At 34.7% G+C, this 27,520-nt stretch overlaps 1 long non-coding RNA gene and 1 pseudogene across 1 annotated transcript; both read left to right on the top strand.

Annotated features, from left to right (window-relative positions):
* The first annotated feature begins 387 nt into the window (after window positions 1-387).
* On the top strand, window positions 388-25,256 carry LOC105143027 (uncharacterized). Its single transcript, XR_015546818.1, has 2 exons — window positions 388-6,226; window positions 21,597-25,256. It is a non-coding gene; the product is annotated as an uncharacterized LOC105143027 (long non-coding RNA).
* On the top strand, window positions 6,560-7,745 carry LOC147907987 (uncharacterized; annotated as a pseudogene).
* Window positions 25,257-27,520: the final 2,264 nt, after the last annotated feature.

Raw genomic sequence — 27,520 nt, 5'->3', positions numbered from 1 at the left:
GAAAAATATTAAATTAACTTAAAAATGTATATTTGTATAAAGAAATATGTAATTATATATCTATGAAAATATTATGAGAAAGCTCTGATATAAAAGAAATTTATATATATTGTATATATATATATATACAGGGTTGGCCATATTCGACGGAAAGATGTTTTTTTTTTCAATCATGGGAAAGAGATGTTAGATCGAGTAACGACGTTTCCCATGATTGAAAAAAAAAAACATCTTTCCGTCGAATATGACCAACTCTGTATATATATATATATATATATATATATATATATATATATATATATCCAAAAAATAAATTTAAAATACAATAAATAATAAGAAATCTTTCTTGCTTGGTTTTCTATTATATGTTATTTTTGTTTATTTTTTCACTTTATCACTTTTTCACAAAAATTAGATCAATCTCTCGAGATTTCTCATACAACATTTCACCAAATGGACAATACATGTAATATTTCCCTCTAATTTCCCTCTAATTTCTACTTTGAACCATGCATGCTTAAAAAACAAATGTTTAAGTGGAATATTGAAACGCTTACTTAAATAGAGAGAGAAAGAGAGAGAGAGAGAGAGAAAGAGAGAGAGAGCAATAAAAAAAGAAAGAAAAGAGACGGGGCAACTTATTTATTTCACGCATGCGTACTTCATTTTGACCAACATAAAATCAGGAGAGTTGCGCTACTATATATGTATACTGTGATGCGATCAATTCTTCCACCATGTAACAATTAATGGCTAACACTCGACAAAGATGCGTTCCAAAATTACAGTTCCAAATTAAAACTCTTTATTTCTTGGAATTTATACATATATACAGTTAAGACAATTCGATATCATTATGTATGTTGGATCATTTCCTATGTCAATTTTAAACGTGGAAATTACGTATGTGTTCCTTCAAATTTATGTCATATAAATAACGTTACTATGTATGATATGTTCCGGAATCATCGTTATTTCAAATGTATTCACGGAGATGGTAAGTAAATAGCTTATAGGCGCCGAGCAATCACCTGCGGCATTTCGTTCAAAACATGAGTATATCTCGCTCCTGTTTTAATTACGCTATCTCAGATGATAGGCACGCGACCCTCCTTACGCGACACTCGAAAAATTGATTATCGCGCACTGACTATTCCGCGTGCGAAAGTTCTGTTCGCTTCCTGATTCCGATCAATACGGATCATCTATCGATATTCGTGCTTAACGCATCTTATCCCGAATATTCAGAGCAAACCGAAGTTTCATCGCGTATCAACGCTGTATTTTGTAACGTTACCGATATACGCATACTGCGAGAGCATTCAATGCGCGAGAATTACCTGAGTTTCCGGCGAGATTTGCCGGTCTCATTGCTGCTCGCAATACGCATTCTTTCTAATGGCTGCGAAAAATTATTCAACGTCATACAAAGTGCGAGTTACCTGTGCACGCATCTAACCGAACGCATCAATTATCGCCTATCGTCCGCTTCGAACAAATCTTAAGTCGACTCAACAATAAAGTTTAAATTATTACTACAAAGAGAGTCGTCGTTATTACATGCCTTGGTGAGCGAGCCTTCTATACAAGCGTCATAAACACAAAACATGATATATTTGAAACGATACAATGATATGATTTTTGGAGCACAATTAAAACGACATTAAAGTCACGTAAAGAAGATATCACGTAAAAAGGTCACTTGACGTCAGTAATCATAAAAGTACGTACTTCTGACGGCGTTAATACGTCATTATGTTTGCTAGGGACTTCGATAGCGCGAGATCGAAACGACATTCAAAAAACATATTCTAATGGGCGCGCTGATAAACTCTAATTATAACGAATCTCGCCGATTTTTCGAAAACGTGTAATGTTATAACTTTATAAAGATAAACATTGTTTTTAATGGCGAGTTCGTAGGGCGATAAATTCGCGAATAAAAGTACCACTCAAAACTTTGAAGTCTTTCAATGCACTGATTTGCGCAAGTGGTACGTGTCATCGAGCCTACGTTGGCGTCGCTCGAAGAGTTCCAGGAAAATGACAGCGTGCATTGTCGCATATATTGAATTTAATGACGCGAACAAGCACAATCTTCTGTGCGCGGAATATCATATCAAACTTCCGCGAGAAATTATGCTAAAGAGTAGGGCTGAGTAAAATACCTTTTAAATTTAAAATACTAATTGTAAAATACTTTCAAAACATATATTCATATAAAATGCAAAATGCAAAATAGATTTTTCGAATCCATTTTAAATGTAAAATGGATAAATAGGTATTTTAAATAATTTTCAAAAGTAAAATAGTTTTTGCCCAGACGAAAACAAAATTTTTACAGAAAAACTCAACCGCAAAAAAAGCGGTACACTGAAAAATTAGGAAAAATTTACCAAATTTCAAATGATCATAACTTAGTAAATAATGAAGATAAAAATATGTTTAAAAATGCACAATGAAGCTTGAAATATGTACTTTAAGAAGACTTTATTTGAATGAGATTTATAATGGGCCATTATTATCAAAATGTTAGATGACAAAGTGAGAAGATGAAAAGTTGATAATCGAAGATCTGCGATTGTCACGATGCATGACATAAATCAGGTATAATAGCCTAATGAAATAAAATGCACATGAAAGTATGTAATTTTATCTTTAAATCGGTTTTTTATGAAGTTCGATACGATTATTTTTCACTAAGCTATTCCAATTTAAGGTACCGCTGTCATTAGCTGAAGTTATGGTAATTCATTTCAATATGAACTGCATAGAGTTTGATGGATTGAAATTAAACCTCATTTTGTGTGCACGCTCGTACTTGAGTATTAATAGTGAGTATGACCTCCTCGTGTGCATATTACCGCATTCATGTGATGGCATACTCCTTAGTCTTTTAATTTCGTCCTGTATAATTGCATTCCATTCGTTTCAAGAATTCTTCGAAGTTCTTGCAGTGATTGAGAAGCAGGAACGTGATTTCGCACTTTTCAAGACTGTTCCATAAGTGTTCAATGGGATTTAAGTCTGGACTATTCACTGGCCATTCGAGTCGATTTATAACAACTTCATCGAGAAAATCAATTACTCTTTTCGCAATATATGATCGAGCATTATCTTGCATAAACATAAAATTTTCTCCGATGAAGGGTATGTATGGAACAACATACGGAATGAATATATCTTCCACGTATACATGTGCATTCATATTGTTGTTAAAGAAGTGCAGATCTGTGTGAGCATTTGCAGAAATTTCTGCCCAAACCATTACGGAGCCTCCATTGCAGCTGTGCCTCTCACTTACAGTACAATCGGCAAATTGTTCTTCTCTGTGATGATAAATTCGTTTTCGTCCATTAGGGACATCTAATTAAATGTATCGATATTTCGTATCGATGCATATCGTTACTTACTGTACGAGCGCAAATCAATAAGTTCTTAGAAAATCTGTCAAAGAGCACTCGCAGTGTCATATTACTTTTTGACAAGTAGCATCTTTCAGCTGATTACTGTCAAATTTTGAGCGGAATTTTGAGCGTAGTTTCATTTCTGTAGACGATGAAAGCGAACAATCTTTGTAAAATGAACAAAATTCATTTTTTGCAAAATGAACAAAAACGAGTTTCGTGCAAACATCGATCAAACATCTACATATGAAAAGTTTAACGCCAAAAGAAATCAAAACTGAATTAGATAATGTTCATAGCACATTACATCTGCACCAGCGTTTGCGACTGTATATAATTGGGTGAATGAATTTAAACGTCGTACATCCACATGCATCTCGTTCGGGACATCCAATTGAGGCTGTTACGCCAGAAATCATCGATAAAGTTCACGATATTTTTTGACTGATTGACGAGTGAAAGTACGCGAGCTTATTGAGGCCACAGGCATATCACATAGCACAGTGATTTCAATTTTGCACGAACAACTGGGTATGAAAAAGCTATCGGCAAAATGGGTGCTGCGTTTGCTCACTGTGGATCATAAGCGCGACGATTTCAAAAGAATGTTTGGAGATGTTTCAACGTAATCCAGATGAATTTCTGCGTCGATTCATTACTGTGGACGAAACATGGATCCATTACTTCACACCCAAGATTAAGTCAAAACAATAGATTTCACCGAGTGAACCAGTTCCGAAGAAGACGAAGATCGTGACGTCGGCCAGAAAGGTGATGGCCACAGTTTTTTGAGATGCACGCGATATAATTCATATCGATTACTTTCCATCGAAGCAAACAATTCGCGGACTGGTTGAGCACCTGGAGAAAAGAGGACCCAATCTCCACGAGAATCAATTCGGGTTCCGTAGAGGCAGAAGCACCGCTATGCGGTGCTATATGTGAGGCAATACGTAGAAGAGGTCACATCGAACGGGGATGCAGTGATCGATGTCTCCATTGATATCAGCAATGCATTCAACTCCATTCCCTGGAATGTGATCAGTCGGGCCTTTGCGATGCACTGGGTTCCTCGTTATTTCAAAAGGACCTTAAGATCCTAGTGAGAGAAGCCTAGTGTATCCGTCGGGGACGGCTCCTTCGAGGTGAAGAGAATGGGATGCGGGGTCCTGCAAGGATCCGTGCTTGGCCCCCTGCTTTGGAACTGCCCTGGGCTACAACGCGGTGCTGAGCCAGTCTGGGCTTCCCCCCCTCCCCCGACTGCTGGATCGTCTGTTACGCGGACGATATTCGCGTCGTTATGATAATCCTGGCGGCCAGAGAAAATTGGGAGGTGGCCACATTCAAGGTGATGTGACCGTACGAGAAGTAGTCCATGAGATCGAGCAATGAGAGCTATATGTGGCACCGTTGAAAACCGAGGCCATTGGGTTCCATGGCAGGGAAAGACCGCCGAGCGCAAAAGTAAGAGTTGCGGGGGTCAGAGTCCGGACCCAGATGAAATATTTGGGGCTGATATTGGATAGCAGATGGAGATTCGACACACTTCATCAGCACTACGTCAAAGATGGAGAAGATTGGACTCCAGCTTAGCCGACTGCTTCCTAATATCGGAGGCCCGGGTGGCAGGGTTCGCCGTCTATTCGCAGGTGTGATGAGCTCGGTGGCCTTATATGGAGCCCCTGTCTGGGCGGGGAGGGCTGCTGAGAACGGAATCGTTCGGTCTCTGCGTGCGTCCCAGCGGCGGATGGCCGGAGGATTATCAGGGTCTATAAGACGGCCTCGTTTGCAGTGAACACCGCATTAGCTGGCATGCCTCCGCTGGAGCTGGTCGCAGGGATGCACCTAGAAGTATACGAGCGTGTTATCGACATGAAAAGAAGAGGAACTCCGATAACCACGAAGACGCTAGATACAATCAAGCATAGAGCCAGGCAGAAACTCCATCAAAGATGGGTAGATTGGCTGGGTTCGACTGAATGTGGAGGAGGAGAGGTGTCGGAGGCCATCCAATCACACGTAATTCGCGATGCTTGCATAGTGATACGCTATCTGGTGGCCGATTTCGGAACTACTGCAAAGAGGGTTGTGTATTGTGTTTACCTTTGACGCTTTTGACAGAAATGCGATTATTGCGACAGGAATGCGATTATATATTCGACCATGTCTACAAAGAATAAGTTAAGCATTACTTTTTTCTGAATACCTGAAAATGTAAGCAAAATATAATAGAGGTTAGAGATCATTAAATCAATTTTGCTTGTGAAATATGAGTAAATTTATTGTTTTCAGAAAATGAACCAGCCATTTTTTCGCCAAAGAAACCTACAAAATGCAAAGTAAATTGCAATATACTAGAATGTAATTCTACTGCAAGTAAAGATCGAAATTTGTCTTTTCATTTATTTCCAAAAGTAAAGGCTGTTAAAGTAGGAGTTAAAAATTACTTTGGAAACACGGAGATGCTCGACTTGCGAACAATTTGGTAAAAAGTTAAAATTTGGGAAACCTTACACTAATTTCATGAAAATATGTTCAAAGCACTTTATCAAAGAAGATTTTTGCTATTCAGGTAAATGACATCCAGTTAGTTTTTTTGATGTTTTAGTTTTTCATAATTTTTATTTTAGATGAGAATTCGAGCAGAAAATATTGAAAAAGAGTTGCAATTGAAGAAGAAATGCAATTCCTTCTTTACATCTTCCATCAACTTCCACATGGGACCCAAAAACGAAAGATTATAATGAGACCAACTCAAGGAAGTAGGAGTCGACGAATAGATCTTCAAGAATGTAAGAAAGCGCATCAGAAGCTCAGAGGTAAGAAATTTGGAAAATGATTTTGCTATTACATTTCATACTCCGAATTATTTACACTTAGAATCAGAGACTTATCAATATGTGAAAAACTACAATTGAATCGAAATGCTGTAAAGAGGTATAATATTAACCAATTTTATTGAAGATTTAACAGATTGATCGTATATTTCGCTCAGAATATGAAATTGCAGGCTTACTCATATTATATACATATAAATCTTTACATATTGAGTGTTTTTTTAATAAAATCTTTTAATCAATGCTTGGGTGTGTTTTAAAAAATTTTGCACATGTTTTGTTGATATTTCTTGTAAATTTTGCATGTGTATTAGCATGTGGATTTTTGTTATGTATGTAAAATACTTTGTTATTTCTATTATCATATTTCTTCTAGGCAAGTAACAAATAACTCTGTACATATTTTGAATAACGATGTCGCTTCAGAAAATGATGCAGAGGAAAAATCTTCCCAAAATAAAGAAAATTTCGATTTCGATGCATGCAAAGCTTCACTTCTATTGAAAACTGGCCAAAGAAACATTCAAATAACTAGTGGAGACTTACGCACTCTATTCTGTATTGTATAACTTCAGATGAAGTTGTCAATACACTCACCGGTCTTCCTACAATAGAAACTTTAACTGGATTAGCTCAAATTATTAAACAAATAAAACATCCTAATAGAAAAAAATCATTTATCTGTAAAAGAACAAATTGTTTTAACCCTTTTGAAGATACAAGAAACAAGATTTATCTTACGTTATGCTTGCTTTTTTATTTTCTATAAGTAGGCAGTCGGTAGTACGAATATTTAAATCTATGGTAGTTATTTTATCGACTGTTTTATCACAATTAATATATTGGCCTAGTTGTGAAGAAATCGATGATAATATGCCACGGTGTTTTGAAAAATATAAAAAAACTAGAGTGATTCTTGATGATACCGAAGTGCCTATTAAAAAACCGAAAATGTCTTCGTTGCTGAATTTGATGTTATTCTCAATACAAATCTAATTTTACTATTAAATATTTAACGGGTGTTACACCGACCGGAACATTATCATACATAAGTCAGGGATATGGTGGTAGGGCGTCTGATAAATACATTTTTATGAAATCTGGACTATTAGAAAAAATGACTGATGGTGAAGATGCGATTATGGTGGACAAGGGATTTATAATTGAATATGAATGTGTTTCATATAATATTGAACTTATTCAGCCACCGTTCTTAGGCGCTAAGAAACAGTTGTCGCACGAAGAGGCTGAACGAAATAGGGATGTAGCTGCAACGAGGGTTCACATTGAACGGGTTAACCAAAGAACGGGTTAATCAAAATCTTTAAAATTTTTAAAAATCATTTTCCATGGAATTTGATTGCTTATGCGGATAACATATTTATTATTGCATGTGCTTTAGTTAATATATCTAATCCAATCCTATCTATAAATTTTAAAATTATAATAAGGCATGTAGACATTATACTAACATAGCATTTTAGTTATATTCCTAAAATTGTAATATTAATAATAATAATAAGTGACATGATTTAGTTTTCAATTCCTATTATTATTTAGCTTAATAAATAGATGTTTCTTTATATATATATATATATATATATATATATGTATATATATATATATATATATATATATGTATGTATATATATATATATATATGTATATATTTAAAAAATATTGTGTTAAGTCGGTTTAAATACAATGTAAACCAAAAAGTATTAGGTGTTGGAATTAATTCGTAGCGTTTTACAAGTGATGGGAAGTACTTTCATTAATGTATTTTTTAATGCTCATGTGAAATAAATAACATTCTTTCATTAAAAAACGCTACGAATTAATTCCAACACCTAATATTAATAATAATATGCTGATAAAAAATGTAATTTAATGTTTATAATATTTATAATATTCTAAAATAAAGTATAAAAATATTTTAATTATTCAATGTTCTATTTTCTTTGTTTTCTTCACAAAAGCAGTGCAACATTTTAGATCGATTGAATTATTATCGAACAAGCTGTGATCTATAATGGCTTATATTTCTATTTCGACAACTCTTGTCTTTTCGTCGCAAGGCTTTATTGATATCATTGATGTCCACGTCCTCGTTTATGTAACGATACTGCATCATTTAGATTAGATTACAGAGTCTGTCAAATAAATCAGGTACATTTATTTTGATATTATTGACTTTTGAAAGACAGCAAAATGATTTTAACAGGACCAAATTCATCCTGTATTTTTTTGTGAATTCCAAACGCATTTTAAATCGGTGTAAGACAATTCTTCCAATTTCAAAATGTTATTCCTAAAAAAAATTTATTTAAAGATAGTTTTTAAAAAAATTTATTTTTTAAGATAATTTTTTCGAACTTTTAATATAATATTTGATTAATTTGGTTTTATTGCATAAATAATTTAATATTCATACCTTTCCAAAAAGAATAAAACGGCTACAATATGCTTACAATTGTTTGATAACCCTACTTTACATGAGCACATCATTTCTTGGATCATTGATTTTTTATTTACGATGTTTATAATTCCTTCTACGATATGCGGAAATGATTTAAGTGCGCTCACAAGTTTGCAACACAAGATCCGAAATGTTTGGTCGAATCATTATTCGTTGTTTTTGTGCAGCCAACAATAATTACTTGGCCAGATTTTAAAACTTCCTCATCTTCGTTTATATTCCGACTATTCATATTTTCTTTTACAAATTCATATATTTGAGATAATCGTAGAAATATATCGAAAAAATAAAAGTCGTAATCAATTGATATCGTGAGACTAAAAATTTAATATAGATCCCTCTTTATATTAGGTGTTGGAATTAATTCGTAGCGTTTTTTAATGAAAGAATGTTATTTATTTCACATGAGCATTAAAAAATACATTAATGAAAGTACTTCCCATCACTTGTAAAACGCTACGAATTAATTCCAACACCTAATATATCACGTGATTTGATTAATACCAGCGCCACCATCGATCGTAAGTATCGCGAATCCGGTGGATGGAGTTTAGGGTAGGCCTCTCCTTCCATGCTACGCAGGTGCTAACTGGCCATGAGTATTTTGGCCGGTACCTGCGGCGCATTGGGAGGAAGGCCACCTCCCAATGAGAGATGTTGGCAATGCGGAGCTGCGTCGGATACGGCGCAGCATACTCTGCAGTACTGCCCTGCCTGGGACGGAGAAAGAAAAACCCTCATATGTGTGGTCGAAGAAGACTTGTCCCTGGCGGCAATTGTCAGGGCCATGTTAACCGAGAATGGCCGACGGACCTTCCTCTCCTTCTGCAACAGTGTTATGCTGCGGAAGGAGAGGGACGAGCGTGCGCGAGAAGGCGTGCACACTGGGAATGAGGGGGGGGAGCAGGGCTGTGGAAACCTAATTCTACAGTGGTGCTCCGCTCCGTGTTTGTACTAGGAGGAGCTGTGCCGATCCGCTTTTCGGGTCGGCGCGCTGTCCGCTGATACGGATATGATTCGATCAGGTCCGATGGGGTCGTGTGCCGAACTTGCGATGGACGACTCCCCGACGACTGTCCCGAATGGTCGTAGGGTGACGAACAGGCAATTCGCCATGCAACGACTCTCTTGCAACGACCGGACGGGGAAGGAGGTGACGGCGGAAGGAGGCGTCCCCTCTCACTGTATGTGGATAGAAATGCGTAGCATGGCGCATTAAGGCATTACGTCAGGTTGATGGTACTACAGATGCGAAGAGCCCTGGCCCAACACTCGCCTGGGCTAGGACGCTCGCAGTGGTTTTAGTGGGTGGGCTTCCGTCAGTTCATATTGGCGGAGGAGTCCTACATAACCCTGTCCCTTCCCCGGGGAGCGGGGTATGCATGAGCATTTCCACTGCGTTACCAAAAAAAAAAGGCTGCATGTGCAATCTACAATTGGCTCAGGAAGACTTTTGCATCAATGTACTTACCACCCAAATCTGTTGATATTGAAGATATTATTACTAAAGATATTATTTCAGGACAGTGGTGAAGTCAAGTGAGAGTTTGAATATGTTAATTTAAAAAGTTCTAACAATTACAGTTTTGATTCAGAACAAGTCAGAAAGCGATATGCTGAAAATTTTGTTGGAAAAGGAGCACTTCCAATTAACGAAAACTTGGAAAGAAACTTTAATTGTAATATGATGTTATCTATACCTTTATCTTTGTTTATGATAAAAAAAACTTTTTAGCATGAGTCCTAGAGTTGATCCTGATATCATTTTCTTTGTATTACATTAGATTGCTAAATAATAGTAGGATATTAAATAACTCTGATTCATTAATTAAAGTTTTTTTCTGCGAGACCAAATGACTTTCTAATTATTTCCAATTATATAAAACAAATAAAATACTATCATATTCGATGATGATTGCCTTGTAGTGGTGATTTCTCATAGAAAAGAATCTGCTTGATCATATTAAGTTAATCTTGGAACATACAAAGAATCTGAATCTGTTTCACTCTTTTTGCTGTTGTTTAAACTTTTTTAAGTTCTTTCCTGTACATATCTTTAATCGTACTCTCAAATCGTACTAAAAATAAAATCGTATAAAAATAAAAACAAAGTCTCAATAAATGTTACTAGTTATATTATTTAAAAAATCGTTTTTATCTTATTAAATTATTGTAAATTTTTAAGCAATGTTTGATTTTCTCGAAAAGAAAAATATTATTTACAATAATGGCTTTTATTATCCATGATAATTATTCTAGAAAAAAAATTATAAAAAAATCAGAAAAGGACAAAAAAATTTCCTGTATGAGAAACATTACTATATTAAAAATTAAAGTAAAATGAAAAGAAAAGGAAAAACGATAAATAATAAAAAGAAGAGTAAAAAATGAAGTTATATTTGTTTATAATTAAAAATGGAAAAATAAATAAAATTTCGAGTGGATTTGAATCTCTCAAACCTTCCCTCTGTCACAATCATGACCATTCAGGCAATATAGACTTAATTTATAGCATTTTTCACTGGCAGAGCTAGTGCGCACTCAGTGCACTTTAATGCCGTTGTAGAACGTCATAAATCGACGTAGATATTTACATACGAGGGCAAGTCAATAAGTTTTTAGAAAAACATAGTAAAACACATTTTTTTAATCGATTCATTTTTATTTCTCAACATAGTCTCCTTTCAGCTCGATACACTTGATTCAACGATTCTCCAACTTTTCAAGCCGTCCGAATAATATGATTCGTACAACCCTTAAAAATAAGCCTCTGTCTTTCAGCGATGAGCTGCTCTCTGGTGGTGAATCTCTTTCCTCCGAACCATTTTTTCAGGTTGAAAATAGTCGCAGAAGACTAAATCTGGCGAATATGCTGGATGGGAAAGCAATTCATAGCGAAATTGAATTTGGCCATCGGTGCCAGGTACGTATGAACCCATCGTGTTTTGATGGAAGAGCATTTTCTTTTTCGTCAAATGGAGAAGGTTTTTCTTTAAAATGTTGTTGAAACGGTCCAATAAGGCTGCGTAGTAATCGCCATTGATCGTTTGCTTCGACGGAAAGTAATCGATATGAATTATACCGCGTGCATCCCAAAAAACTGTGGCCTCACCTTTCTGGCCGACTTCACGGTCTTCGCCTTCTTCGGAGCTGGTTCACTCGGTGAAGTCCATTGTTTTGATGGTTCCTTCGTCTCGGGTGTGAAGTAATGGATCCATGTTTCGTCTACAGTAATGAATCGATGCAGAAATTCATGTGAATTACGTTGAAACCAACGTCTCCAAACATTATTTTTAAATCGTCACGGTCGCGCTTATGACCCACAGTGAGCAAACGCGGCACCTATCTTGCCGATAGCTTTTTCATATCCAATTGTTCGTGCAAAATTGAAATCACTGTGCCATGTGATATGTCTGTAGCCTCAATAAGCTCGCGTATTTTCACTCATCGATCAGTCAAAACAATATCCTGGACTTTATCGATGATTTCTGGCGTAGCAGCCTCAATTGGATGTCCCCGAACGAGGTGCACCACATGTGGATGTACGACCACGTTTAAATTCATTCACCTAATTGTGTAGAGTCGCAAACGCTGATGCAAATGTGCTATAAACACTATCCAACTCGGCTTTGATTTCTTTCGGCGTTAAACCTTTCATATGTAGATGTTTGATCTGCATTTCGTTTTTTCCATTTTGCAAAAAATACAAAGGTTGTTCGCTTGAATCGTCTACAAAAATGAAACGCGATGAATTCCGCTAAAATTTGACAGTAATCAGCTGAAAGATGCTACTTGTCAAAAAGTAATGTGACATGATACATTAGTGTCCTCTGCGAGTGCCCTCTGACAGATTTTCTAAGAATTTATTGACTTGCCCTCGTATATTCGACATATTCGACATCAATGATGCCATCGAAACTTTGCGCATTACATAGAATCCCTTAATAATTTAGATGATTTAGATAATACTATACACAGCAGAGAGAGTTTGAAGTCATTAAATACCATGAGAGTGACGAATCGTGGAATCCTTATCTCTGATGAGAGGCAGACACAGACACGCACGCACGCCATGATGTGCAAACTCCGATCGAGCAACTTCCTGGTTCATTTCGTGGTTTCATTTCTGTAGACGATTAAAGCGAACAACCTTTGTATTTTTTGCAAAATGGAAAAAAACGAATTTCGCTATGATCAAACATCTACATATGAAAGATTTAACGCCGAAAGAAATTAAAGCCGAGTTGGATAATGTTTATAGCACATCTGCATCAGCGTTTGCGACTTTACACAATTGGGTGAATGAATTTAAACGTGGTTCGTACATCCACATGTGATGCACCTCGTTTGAGACGTCCAATTGGTTGCTACTCCAGAAATCATCGATAAAGTCCAGGATATTGTTTTGACTGATCGACGAGTGAAAGTGCGCGAGCTTATTGAGGTCACAGGCATATCACATGATACAGTGATTTTAATTTTGCACGAACAATTAGGTATGAAAAAGCTATCGGCAAGATGGGTGCTGCGTTTGCTCACTGTGGACCATAAGCGCGATCGTGTGACGATTTCAAAACAATGTTTGGAGATAATGGTTTCAACGTAATCCAGATAAATTTCTGCGTCAATTCATTACTGTAGACGAAACATGGATCCATTACTTCACATCCGAGACGAAGGAACAATCAAAACAATGGACTTCACCAAGTGAACCAGCTCCGAAGAAGGCGAAGACCATGAAGTCGGCCGGAAAGGTGAGGCCACAGTTTTTTGGGATGCACGCGGTATAATTCATATCGATTATCTTCCGTCGAAGCAAACGATCAATGGCAATTACTACGTAGCCTTATTGGACCGTTTCAACAATATTTTAAAGAAAAAACATCCCCATTTGAAGAAGAAAGTATTCTTCAAGACGAGTTCATACGTGCCCGGCACCGATAGCTAAATTCAACGAATTCCGCTACGAATTGCTTCCCCATCCAGCATATTCGCCAGATTTAGCCTCCTGCGACTATTTCCTGTTTCCAAACCTGAAGAAATGGTTCGAAGGAAAGAGCTTCACCACCAGAGAGCAGCTCATCGCCGAAAGACAGAGGCTTATTTTGAAGGGTTGGACAAATTATATTATTCGGACAGCTTGAAAAAGTTGGAGAATCGTTGAATCAAATGTATCGAGCTGAAAAGAGACTATGTTGAGAAATAAAAATGAATCGATGAAAAAATTGTGTTTTACTATGTTTTTCTAAAAACTTATTGACTTGCCTTCGTAGCAGTATACATTTACCTTTTTAAAAAAAGATAAAAAAGCGCTGTGGATAAGTGTTCTGCAAAAAACATTTATTAACTTAAAATATATGATGAAATCAAAGTGATACGTATTTTTGTATCTATTAAAGTATGAACAAAAATTCTACATAATTTGAATGATATGTATTAGGCGTATAAAATATTTGATATCAATAATGGGCGCTAAATTATAATATTAAAAAATTGTTACTCAATCCAAATCATATATGAACCTTGATTAAGAATTACAACTTAAATGATAATATATCTCATTAAAAAAAAGAAAACTTATAATATTTTTGTATATTTGCCACCAAATTAAAATCACATAAAAATTATACTTAATTTGTACGATATGTATGAGATATATAAAAGATCTGATATCAATAATTGGCGCTACATTGCTACTTATAATCTTTAAGAATTGTAATTAAACACAAGCGTGTCAAAAAAAAATGTATTCATTAAAAGTAAATTTAAAAAATAAAACCCAAATGGTACTTTATTGTGTAATATGTTATGTATCTTTTTAAATTCTCATTGAAAGTCTTTTTATTTTAACGTCTCAAAAAATAGTAATAGTAATTAGTTCTTCTTCAAAAATATTTTCATTCAAAGTCTTCCTATTCCAACACAAGAATAATAGCTTTAATTTTCTTCAAACAACATATAAAAATTATCGCTCACAAAATTTACTTACATAAGTATACTTCAACTTACATAAGTTACTTGAACGTAGTCAGTCTAACAAAATTATTGCATCAAAAAAAATGAAATCTAAGTGGTAAGGCAAAGTGGGGGGAACTGTACGCACTTAAGGAAAATTTATGGAATGGTTTTCCAAGTTTAAAGCGATATAAATATAGAAATAGAAATTATAAACATTCTTCTACATTATATAACTAAAAGGAATAAACGGAAAAGCGAAAAAATTTCTCGAGCGTAATTTCTCTCGAGTAATTGTGCGCATGGGTTGGATAATTCTGTACAAAACAAAAGTCGTAAGAAATGAATGCATTGTGAAATGCTGACACAAAAATCAGAAAATATATTCATTATATGGCAATATAAATATATATTAAACATATGTTACGTCCAAACCCTTGAAATTTAGTCAAGGAGACAATGAGGGAGAATGGAGAGGGAAGGACGGTTAGACTCAATCTCACAGACATACGCGCGGAGGCGAACATCTGTGAGTCGTACGCACCTTTTTAGTCCCGGAATGTGGGTCAACGTCCGAAGGGACGCTATGATACGTGTTCCGCTGGACAGTGCGAACGTCGGTCCTATTTGGGTCAAGGAACTTAATCCCTTTGACCCGGGACTGGACCTCATCCAATCTCAGGTATTTGAGGGAAGTGAATGCGAGAGGTGATTTTAATAAGTAACAGGGAAATACCTTATGTTACATTTATTAAAAATATAAAAATATTACATAACTTCTTCCATCCTTTTTTTTATTATATCGAAAATATAATTAACACCTTATGAGTGTGTGTGTGTTGATGTATGGGTGTGTGTGTGTGTAGGGGAGAAAGGGTTAGCGGGTATGGGCGGCGAGGGACGTGTTGCAGGAGCACGTCGGGATGAAGTGCTTATAAAGGACGGTGTAAGGTACGGGATTTCCGGGGATATACACGGTGATTAATCTGTCCCCTTCGTCGGAGGGGGACGTAAAGAACCGGAACATCCGATCCCAGTCAATCGGCTCGGGATTTAATCGAAATGGGAGGGGCGGGAGTTGATCCGAAGGAGGAAGAGGGAGTGGAAATCCTTCTTCGTGAGGAGGAGGGGCAGGGAATCGTTTCTCGAGAGAAGGAGGGGGAGGGAATCGTTCCTCGAGAGGAGGAGGGGGAGGGAATTGTTCCTCGAGAGGAGGAGGGGAATAACCAAGAATTTTTTGGATATCGAGGTCGATAACAGGAGAAGAGATGAGGTCCAATGGTTGTGTTGGCGAGTAGAAGATTTCTGCGAATTGTTCGCCAGTTGTGGCGACGCGATTGTGAATAGCTCTGGGGAACGGTTCCGCCTACTCCTCCGGTTATAGGAGGGTCATCCGCGTTTCTTGATGGTACGCACTACAAACCGACGAGTTAAAATTGAAATACGTTCGTTGGAAACGCGTGTATATGTATTTATGCACAATGAATGAGTTTTTCCATGCGGGGAAACGCGGGGGAACTGTAAATAATTACGACTTAATAGCTGTCCCCAAGATATCGGGTAGGTGCTAGGCGAGTGGCCAAGGAGATCAGTGAAGTCATTCGTCGTCAGTGAAGAGCGTCCGAAGGGCAGTCGCCGTGGCGTATGGCTGGTAACTTCAGTTGCGATTTGATTACAAATTCGCACTCAGACGGGATCGCGAACTGGCGTGATTAGCGCGGATTATAATAATTTTCGGACTGTTCGAGACAATGAGTAACTGAGCGCGAATTTCACTGACGTGGACGAATGGTTTAAAATTCTGTATTGACTCTCTGCGCTTCCGCGGAACCTCTATTTATATCCCGAAATAAGGACGTTGAGTCCTTTGTCTAGGATGCAAAAGTTGCAATGTCACGCGGGATTTACGATTTTTATAATGTTCTATCGTTGTTGATCTAAAGTACATAGTTAGAGTAGTTTCGAGAAGAAGAGAAAGTGATTTACGATTTTCTTTAAAGAGCCAAGATTGCTCCGAGACGGATGACGAATTCTGTTATTCTCGCGGAAAATATGGCTAGATAAACAGATGGTTACCGTGCACAAATAGGTTTACGTGCAGGGCTACCATTGTCTGATTTTAGATAACGCTCCCCGGGAAGTTATCCTATGCGTTTTAAGTGCAACGTGGCGCCTGTTTTCTAAAATGAAATTGTTAGTCAGTCTCAGATGACAAAGCCTAGATTTTCTTGCATGACCTCGGTGCATTTATAATGTCTTTTGTAATCTTGTCTCTTTTAGAGCCTACATTAAGATTGTTATTTCTTCCGGGTTGATTGGCATTTACGACTTTTCGCGAAGGCTGTCCGGTCCTTTTTTTCAATTCTGTCAGACCGTTATCCGAAGACTCCGCTCGAGTCTCGTAGACGCCAACCATAGTCGCGACGTGGAGCCGAAGAAAAAAAATCGTGGCGTCTGTAGGACGTAACACATATTTTAAATATATATGTACAGGGTGCTTCCGCAACATACACATCAATAAATCGGATTGCCTATCTGCCTATCGACAGAGGCATGTGTTACCGGTGCAGAATAAGATTAGATTGTAAGAGAGAATCCGTGGGAAATAATGCAAGAGAAATTGAATTTTACCATTCTGGTATGTATAAAATTTAATAATATGTATTTAACAATACAAATAATATCTGGCTTAATCTAACATAAATGAAATTTAATAAATATTTAAAATTATATAATTATAAATATTTATAATTACAAAACAAATATATTTTTTTAATGTTTATATAATAAATATTTGCTGTATTACTGTAACCGGCATTTTTTTAACGCAATTCTGCACATAAAATATCTTTCTTGCTAGATCATAAGGGGAGTGATCTCTGAAAACGAGTTACAAATTCTATTTTTAAAAATTTATTTTCCAGAAATTGATATTTTAGTTTGGAAGAAAGTATTTACGCAAATAAAGCTTGTTTCTTTTATAGAACATGCATGGACCTGCTGGATTTAAGATTATCTATTAGTTTTCATTTAAAAAAAAAATCTTTCACAAAGGTAGTAAAAAAAATCGTAGTCTGAATATCATCCTAAAATTTTTTAGCACAAAATGCAGTCACTGTGTTTTAAATAATTTAGTATATTATTGACGACGCAAGTTGATAAATGGTAACAATGTGTCTGGTATATTATAAAATAATAAAAGAATAGAAAATTTAAACAAACTTATGTGATCAATAACCCATTCATAAAAATTTAAACGTCATGGCATATCACCAAGTATAAATTTGTGTGTTGTATGCCGTTTGAATGGGTGCTAACCCAACGAATGTTTAATTATTTTGTAAATCGTAACATGATTTATGTTCAAATCTGTGGCAATCGCTCTTGTGCTCGTATGAAGATTTGCCTCAATAGTCTGTTGAACAGTATTAATTGGCTTCTTTGTAGAACATGGATCGGCTTTCTTGATTTATAGAATTGCCCATGTGTTTCTAATCGTTGGTAAAGATGATGATAAAAACCGTGGTCTGAGTATCGTCTGGAAACCTTTGAGCATAAAGTGCAGTCGCTTGATTTTTTCGAAGTCGTACATGATTCTTATTTACTCATCGTAAATAAGAATCATATCTGTCAATTCTTTAAATGAATAATGATTTCGTTCCATTGTGTTATTTTTTAATGCGTTGTAATCTCTGTGACTTACGCCAACTTCTATCTAAAATTATTCGAATGCAGAACGAACATGATTCTTATCTATTGAGTAGAGAAAATCAAACACAGTGACTGCATTTTGTGCTAAAAAATTTTAGGGTGATATCCCAGTCAGATTTCTTTCATTACCTCTGTGAAAAATGTTTTTTTATGAAAACAAATAGATAATCTTAAATCTAGTAGATCCATCCATGTTCGTATGTAGCAGATGTTCTGTAAAAGAAACAAGCTTTATTTGCATAAGTATCTTCTTACAAACTAAAATATCAATGTCTGCTGGAAAATAAATTTTTAAAAATAGAATTTGTAACCCGTTTTCAGAAATCATTCCCTTTATGATCTAGCAAGAAAAACTATTTTATGTGCAGAATTATGTTAAAAAAATGTCTATCACAGCAAATATTTATTATATAGATATTTTAAGAAAAAAATATTTGTTTTGTAATTATAAATATTTATAATTATATAATTTTAAATATTTATTAAATTTCATTTATGTTAGATTAAGTCAGCTATTATTTGTATTATTAAATATATATTTCATATCATATTATTAAATTTTACACTATATCAGAATGATAAAATTCAATTTCTCTTGCATCATTCCCTACCGAACTCTCTCTTGCAATCTAATCTTATTCTGTATTACCGGTAACATATGCCCCTGTGAATAGACAGATAGACAACCCAATTTACTGATGTGTATGTTGCGGAAGCACCCTGTATATATCAAGAGAAAATATAATATATTATAAAATTAATATAATAATAATGCACATAGATTTTGGCAAAATGAAATGGCAAAATAAAATAATAATGCCAAGAAGAAACAAAAAAATTAGTGCTAATTATATAGTATATGGAAGATGGATAATTCTGCGCATTTCAAAATGCTTGCGCGCAGTTGCCTGCCGCAACTTGACTCGGTATAAAATATGATTACTTCAATAATTCTTAATCAAACTTAATAAATAACATCTCAGATGCACATAATAACATATCTTATAATAATAACGTATGCAACTTTAAACAAACAATTTAAAAATACGAACTTACCATGTTATTTTCTGAATGCTAAAATAACAAGAAAAGATGTGATTTCACTTTTATGTATTTCTCTGGCTAGCAATGTATTTATGTTGTATCTTTTGTAGTTATATCTTAAGAGGACGACTTTCTGCGTAAAAATTTCATCACTGGTGATGTTTTCATCTATTGGAAAAATACCAAACCAAGGTGGCACAATTCCCCCACTTTCCCCTACTTTGTATCCATTCAAGACTTCTTATCTATCACAAGTGATAATAGGTTATTCAATTTTCATTCAAAATTGTTATATCGAAAAGTTATACCTTAATTAACTAAAGTATTATAAAAAATTTAAAGATGTAACAGAACAAAAAAAAATTAAATAAAAAATTTAATTTAAATAAAAAATTTTCACGTAAAAACACTTGGCGTCGGTAGATTTTCAAATATGATAAATGTAATATATTAAAAACGAGAATAATTTAGATCAAGCCTGTCCAATTTGAGTTCGAGAATCAAAATGCAAAGTCATCAGCGCAAAAAAATTCAATGTGGATGATTTCGGGAACTATAAAGTGTTGATTGATATGCATCCAAGTAACGGTTATCAATATTTTATAGTTTTAAAATCTTCTTACATCGAATTTGTTTACATCGATGGTTGTGCGTTTTGGCTCCGGAGTTCAAATTAGATAGGTCTGATTTAAATAAAATAAGAAGATGAATGAAAATTTATGAGGCAAAAGTAAAAATAATCAACGTGTACATTCGAACAAGTAATACCACCACATGTGTTTTCAACATTCGAGCAAGTAATACCACCATATATGTTTTTTGATAACACATGTATATGTACAAGTCATACAAACATGCGTATTCTAAATAGATATAAAATATATCTCAGGGTAAAATAGAGCTTATTTGGTATTTATTTAGTATAAATTTGATTGCGTGTAATACACACATCTGTATTTCTTACAGAAGTACAGGTTCTAAACTTGGTGAGAAATAGATTGTATTTTTTTAATGAGATATATATATAATTTAAGTTGTAATTCTTAATCAATTCGTGCATGATTTGAATTGAGATGACAATACCTTTTTTTAAAAAGGTAAATGTATACTGATATCTCATGCATTTTGTAGTGTATAGATTAATCTTGAATAATGTTAAGATACTCAAATTCTCTCTCTCATATAAGATCACAATTAGAGTCCAGTTGCAAAATCGCGGTTAACTCTCAACCGAAGTTCAACTTGTTCATTTCTTTTTCATTCTTAGGATTGGAAAGAGATGAGAAATGAATTTAACTTTGGTTAAGGGTTAAGTATGAGTTGTGGAACTGGGCCTAAATGCCATATTATGCAAACTGTTTCTTAAATTGTAATAAATATTTTGTTATAAATATTTTAACTTGCATTGCATAAATTAATTATTTAAGATACATTAAAAAAATTACACTTGATATGAAAGCGTATCGTTATGTGCAATTTGATAATTTCAAAATAAACTATTTCTTAGCAATAAACAGCTTTTACAAACTTTATCAACTTTATTATCACAGAAAAGAAATGAAAACCTGTAAAACGCTTCAATTTTTACCTAAATGAAATATATAATTAATATTGTCACAAACGAGAAATGCGAATTATTTTTTAAATAGTTTATTCTGCCTATAAAGGTTTTGAACCTAAAGATAATTATTGTATAAAGATAATTATTGATGAAATTACAAAATGAACTGGATTGTAGATCACAAAATTAATCGCTCAACTAAAGTATGAAGTATTTATTGTAACAGTATCCTCCGCGTCCACCGCAGGATTGAATAGTTATTATACTTATAATTAAAAAATCACAAATTTAATAATGTCGAAATATTTACATTAATAATCGTGAATTTTTATTAATTGTCTTTAACGTCATCATTCTTCAATTATCCCCGGGCCCTCAAGGCCCTATTAATAGTCACGAAAATTTGCTCAGGACCGACGGTTTTATATAGTATCTTGTCGGTGCCATAATGTAAGTCGCAGATTAAGCGCTAGATGTAAACTAAATCATATTTAAAAGGCGCAAACCACCACTGAACTTCAAAGGAAGATGTGTAAACGAATTTATCGTTATAACAAATTATTTTGTGATTAATATATTACAGTTTTCTTTTTGTATTTCAGAACGAAGATCTCAGGAAAAGCAAACGAAATGGAGCTAGCGACCCTAAGGTAGAACGCCTCAAAGAACTCCTTCGCAGTATATCTCAGCCTTCAGGTTCGCTGCCTGGTTATCGAAAAAAATTGAAATGACTCACGTTGTCAAGATCATGACTCTGAGTGATCATCGAGCAGTTTCAGCAAGCGATCGTTACTCACTAAAAAAATATTAAAATTAAAATGAACAATTCACCTCCGCTGACTTTTTTTACCCTTCCACACATTACGAAGGTCATCATACCGAACAACCTTCGGAAGATTGTAGCAGTAACCTCAAGCCTTACAAACTTATAAAAAAAAAAATAAAATGATCCTGGCTCATATTGTCAAGATCACGACCCTGAGTGATCATCAAACATTTTCAGCAGGCGATAGTTGTTCATTAAGGAGATATTAAAATTAAAATGAACAGTTCACCTCCACTGACCTTGGCCCTCCCACACATTACGATGATCATCACACCGAACAACCTTCGAGAAGTTGTAGCACTTACTCATCACGCGTTACGAAGTTGTAAAAAAAAAATTAAAATGACCTCGACCTATATTGTCAAAGTCTCTGATGAGACTTTGAGAGTGATCATCGGACACTTTCAGCAGTCGACCGTTGATTGTTAAGAAGATATTAAAATTAAAATGAACAATTGACCTTCCCAGATATTATAAAGGTCATAATTTTGAGTGACCATCGGACAGTTCCATCAGTCGATCTTTTATCGTTAAGGAGTTATTAAAAAGTAAAGTAAAAAGGTTGAAATCGCCATGTGTCGACTGAAGTTCGAGACGTAATCCATGGGCCAGGCAGACGTGGACGTTGACGACGTTTCTTAAAATTTCGTAAAATTCAACAACATTTAGAACTATCTCCACTCTTAAAACAATTAGAAAAAAAATTAATGCACTTTCATTACACACAATTTACATTACAATTCGGATACAAACTATCGATTGACCATGCATAGAATTTGATCGATATAGCGGTCATTGAGATATAATAATCTCGTAATCTCAGACAACTCATCACTTCGCGTAAATATACCCGGCAATGTCTCGCTCTAAGAACGCTTTGCGTTCCCTTAGCGCCGAGCCACTACCGTGTTTCATGATATATTTAGTAGAGGATTATGTGATAAATTCAAAATAAATAAAGACAAACTGGTAATCAATATTGTTATCATTACGTAATAAATATACAGGATGTTAAACATTTTAAATAACTTTTAATAACTTTAATAATGTTAAATTGTTTATTTGATTTTAGCAAAAGATCTGTTCTTTATTTCTGCACATCTGAATTGGTGCACACCATGCAATAAGTTGAAGTGAAACAAATATACATTTGTTTTGCTTTAACCACCGACGAGATATTATTAAAAACTGTCAACCCTGGGCAAATCTTCGGCGGTATAAAAAATCCCAACTCTGCTGCAAATTCCTATGGGGAATTTTCCTATGGAAAATATATTTTTTCTAATTTGCCTAATTATGGATACCCATAATAAATTTGACAAGTCCTAATGGGAAGAGGCTCTTATTTTGCTATAAATTCCCATAGATGTTTTCATGGGTTCCTATATAGGACTATAAGGAGCTGCGTACAATGAAAGGAATAGGAAACAAGAAACAGAGAATAAGAATTTCAACCTATCAAAAAACTGTATATTCCACAATACATGATTTCTGGTAGAATGAAATTCTTATTCTCTGTTTCCTATTCCTTATTTCTTTCATTACGCAGCTTTTAAGATTCTGTATAGCAGCTTATATAGTGTAAACAATTGATGACAACAGAGAAAAATATCAGGGCGCTCCTCGTCTCGACTCAGGCCTGGTCTCTCCTCCGAGTTGCTGAACTTCCGTCCTGCCATTGAGCCCTACAGCTCTGACGCTTACAGCTTCTCTGTTGTGCCTATTTCTAAATTTCTTACAATTGGTATTTATAGGATTTACGTAGCATGTATATATAGAGTAATAGGAAATTTTTCTATAGGTTTTTAGATAGGAATCTATGGCATCAATCTATGAAAAAAGGTTCCTAGGATCGCATGGAAAAAAGAATGATGTGCACGTTGATGCAATCGGATCTAAATGATAAACAGGATGTCTCGATTTGGGATTATTTTCGTGTGCAAATAAAATAGATTAAACTGAGTTGAAAAATCCTGTATCATTTTGCAATTTTCATAATAATTAGTTTTTAAAAATTGCCGAATAAGCGGGTAAAATCGACGCATAAGACAATTTTAAGATATTTTTCAGAATTCTTTATGATATATTTTAAATATATTTTTTCAAAGATATCTTAAAGATATCTTAAAGTTGTCTCATGATTTTAGACATGCTCATTGGGTAATAATTGCAAAATGATAGAGGACCTTCCGATTCAGTTTAATCCGCTCTATCTGCATAAAAATAGTCACAAATATTTTGAGACATCCTGTATAGTCCCTATAATGTACATATTAGAGTGTGTACACAAAATGCTATAACAGCCGACTGATGTATTTCATGTAAAAATCTAAGATAATTTTCCCATAACTTCAAAAATTGAAGGTCACGTAATATAAACAAGATGTTTAGTGACTCAAAAAAGTTATGAGTATATATTTTCCTGACAGATTTTTTTTCACCCAACGTGAAATGTACCTCGTTTATTAACTATTATCATTTTAGTTTTTGGGAGTTTACGAATTATTCTCTCAAGTTGATATAGGTATTCATAGGAATGCGGAAGAAATGCTTCATGGGAATTAAAGACCTATAGGACATTACACTTTGATGTATAGGAATATGTAGGTTTACATAGAAGTTAGGACAGAGGAGATATACGTCATCCCATAGTAGCGTATAGGCATTTTCAATCCCCATAGGGCACCTCTCTTTACATACGCGCCTACTATATGTCAAACTATCCTACAGTATCCTACAGACCTTTTAGTTCTCATGAGGCATTTGTCCACATTCTTGTGAGTATCTCTATTACTCTATTTGCATTCCTATAAATGTCCTACGTATACCTATGCATACTGCGCAAATCCTATAGGTAACTACATAAACTCCTACTTAGAATCTTATAGTCCTCTATAGGAACCGATGAAAAAACCCATGAAGGATGCTAAGACATTATCGACAATTGATATAAATTTGCTATTATTAATTATTTATTAACATAAATATTTAGCTCATACATTATTAAATTCGTGGTTTTTTATTACATAAATATTTCATAAATAAATATGCTTGTAAAGCTTGTAAAGCTATAATATCCTATATATTGCAGAAAAATTACAATTTTTTCTCTGCAATTATTATCTCTGTTGATAATAAAACGATACACTGAAATCACAATTTTAAAGAAAAATCGAGTATTATTGAATTCTAAATGCATAAATACATCTACTAAATTAATAAATCATAAGATTAATATAATGTTATTAGTTTTTAATTTTTAATCATTTCAATATTCACAAGAACGCGAACTCCCATAAGGATGTTGGTCTTTAATACAGGGTGGGCCATCTATTGGTACGTTTTTAAAAATGCGATCAAATGAGCATACATTGATATTTTTTATTAATTTTTTTTTTGTTGTGAAGCTAAAAGTATCCGCGTCAAGAATGAAAAACGATTTCGTTCATGTGGCTCCCTCTACTGGCCTTACAGTATGCCATTCGGTCACCCCAATTATTAATGACATTTTGGACTATTGTTTTTCAAAGCTGGAATTGTCTCACACTTTGGGCCACAGCCTCAATATTCTCGGGTGTGCGCACTGTCCGAGCTCTGGGACCACTTCTGTCATCCACTAACATCCCTTTCTCACGAACTTTCCTCACCAATTTGCGTATAGCTCCTTCGGTGCTCCATATTTCTTTTCAAAATTCGTACAGTTTCGGCGACACAGCACTGACTTTGAAAATAAGTTTTTAAAATTTCAAAACGCTCTTCAAGAGAAAACATGTTGTTTCGTGCCGCGGACGGTATGACTAATAAACTGTCAAAATTTCGGGTCTGTAGCTCGTTCGGTGTTGCCATACGACGAAATTCAAAAACGTACCAATAGATGGCCCACCCTATAGTATCTCGTTGCTTTAACTTATTACACTGTCTGCGCCAGCTCAAATAGTACAGGAATAAAGAACAGATCTATTAATACGAATATATGTATTATATATAAATTGAATGAGTGATATCTACATCAGAACACTAAAAATTGATTATATATCGATTGAAGACCTTATTAAAAAAGAAGCGATTTTTTGTAAAGATATTTGATTAAAATAGTCCTATTTTAGTTGAAAAAATTGATTTTTCTTAAAATAGATTAGTTTAAAAAAAAATTTTTAGTATAATTGATAAATTATCGATAACGCACATCGATCATTCCTACAATATCGACATTCAAATATAGGCGGGAATTGCTAAAAAATGGCGGACCAATCAAAATTGGCTGTTTAGTGGCGCGACTCTCATTAGTTGCAACTCTCATGATGTTGTAGTCCAAAAGCTATCACAAGTAAAGCGGGGAGCACAGATTCTTGCATAATACATAACATGAGGCATAAGAAAATAAACCAATCAAAATGCTTTATTTTCTTCCTTTCTGTGAAATAAAAGACTCTGATTAGTTGATTTTTTTTATGCTTCATGTTTGCGTTATGTAAGAGTCTGTGCTTGCCTTGCATTTCGGCATGACGAGCCGTGGAATTTACAAGACTGAAAAAAAAATTACGGCGATCCACGCGCGATGTCCGTCACCGAGCATGACCATATATGGTCATATCGATCGCCAGAAATCCGCGCGGAAATAAAACACCGCGCATTTCTTTATATTCGACTGCCTAATCGCAGACCGAGGGGGGGAGTCTTTTCCGATACGTACACTTGTCACGTTAAGTCGGTTCTACATTAGTTGCATTCAAAATTACATTAGTTGATTTCAAAATGCAAGCTTCAGATTGCAAGCAACAAACTTGCGATCAGCTTGCAACTAATGTAAAACCGGCTTTACGCACGTCGCGAACGTCGAGTGTCCTATTACATTACGCAATATCGACCGTTTTAATTATTATCGCGAGCGCGAACGCCAAGATATAAGCCACGAATAGCCACGAGTGCTAACACAAAATACAAGCATTAATGTTCATACTAAACTATATATATATATATATATATAACAAAACAATTATAAAAAGTAATTAAAAAGGGAGATCATTTTAATAAAATTGTAAAAAATGGTTAAATGAGTGTTTTTCTCGCCGTTTTCGTGCATCATTCCCAGCGCTTCTCATCCCAACCCTTTAGGTGAATCCCAAACCTTTAGACGGACCGAATCCCAAAATTACTTCTTGTTGCACCGAAAGATACAATAATAATCTCTAACCATAACCACCGACGAGATACTATTAAAAACCGTCGGCCCTGGGCAAATTTTCGTTACTATCAATGGGGCCCGGGGAGCCCGGGAATAATTGAAGAACGAAGATCTTACAATTAATAAAAGTTTATGATTATTAACATAAATATTTATCGATAATACATTAATAAATTCGTGATTTTTTTATTATATAAATAGTGTATAAATAAGTATGCATACTTTTAATGCTACAATATATTGCCGAAAAATTGCTCACAATTTTTTCTCTGCAGTTATCATCTATATTGATAATCAAACTCGGATGATAACATTAAAATCAGTTTTAAATAAAAATCGATTATTATTAAATTTTAAACATATATACATGTTTACGAAATTAATAAATCATGAAATTAGTACTGTATCATTAGTTTTTTACTCTTAATCACTTAAATTTTAACAGACACGCAACTTCCATAATCGCGTCTTTCATAGTATCTCGTCGATGCCATAACTGCACTCGATTTGGATTG

This window comes from Acromyrmex echinatior, chromosome 11, assembly GCF_024713525.1.
Source record: "Acromyrmex echinatior isolate Ae372 chromosome 11, ASM2471352v2, whole genome shotgun sequence".
Lineage (NCBI taxonomy): Eukaryota > Metazoa > Arthropoda > Insecta > Hymenoptera > Formicidae > Acromyrmex > Acromyrmex echinatior.
This window is presented reverse-complemented; position numbering and strand designations above follow the sequence as displayed.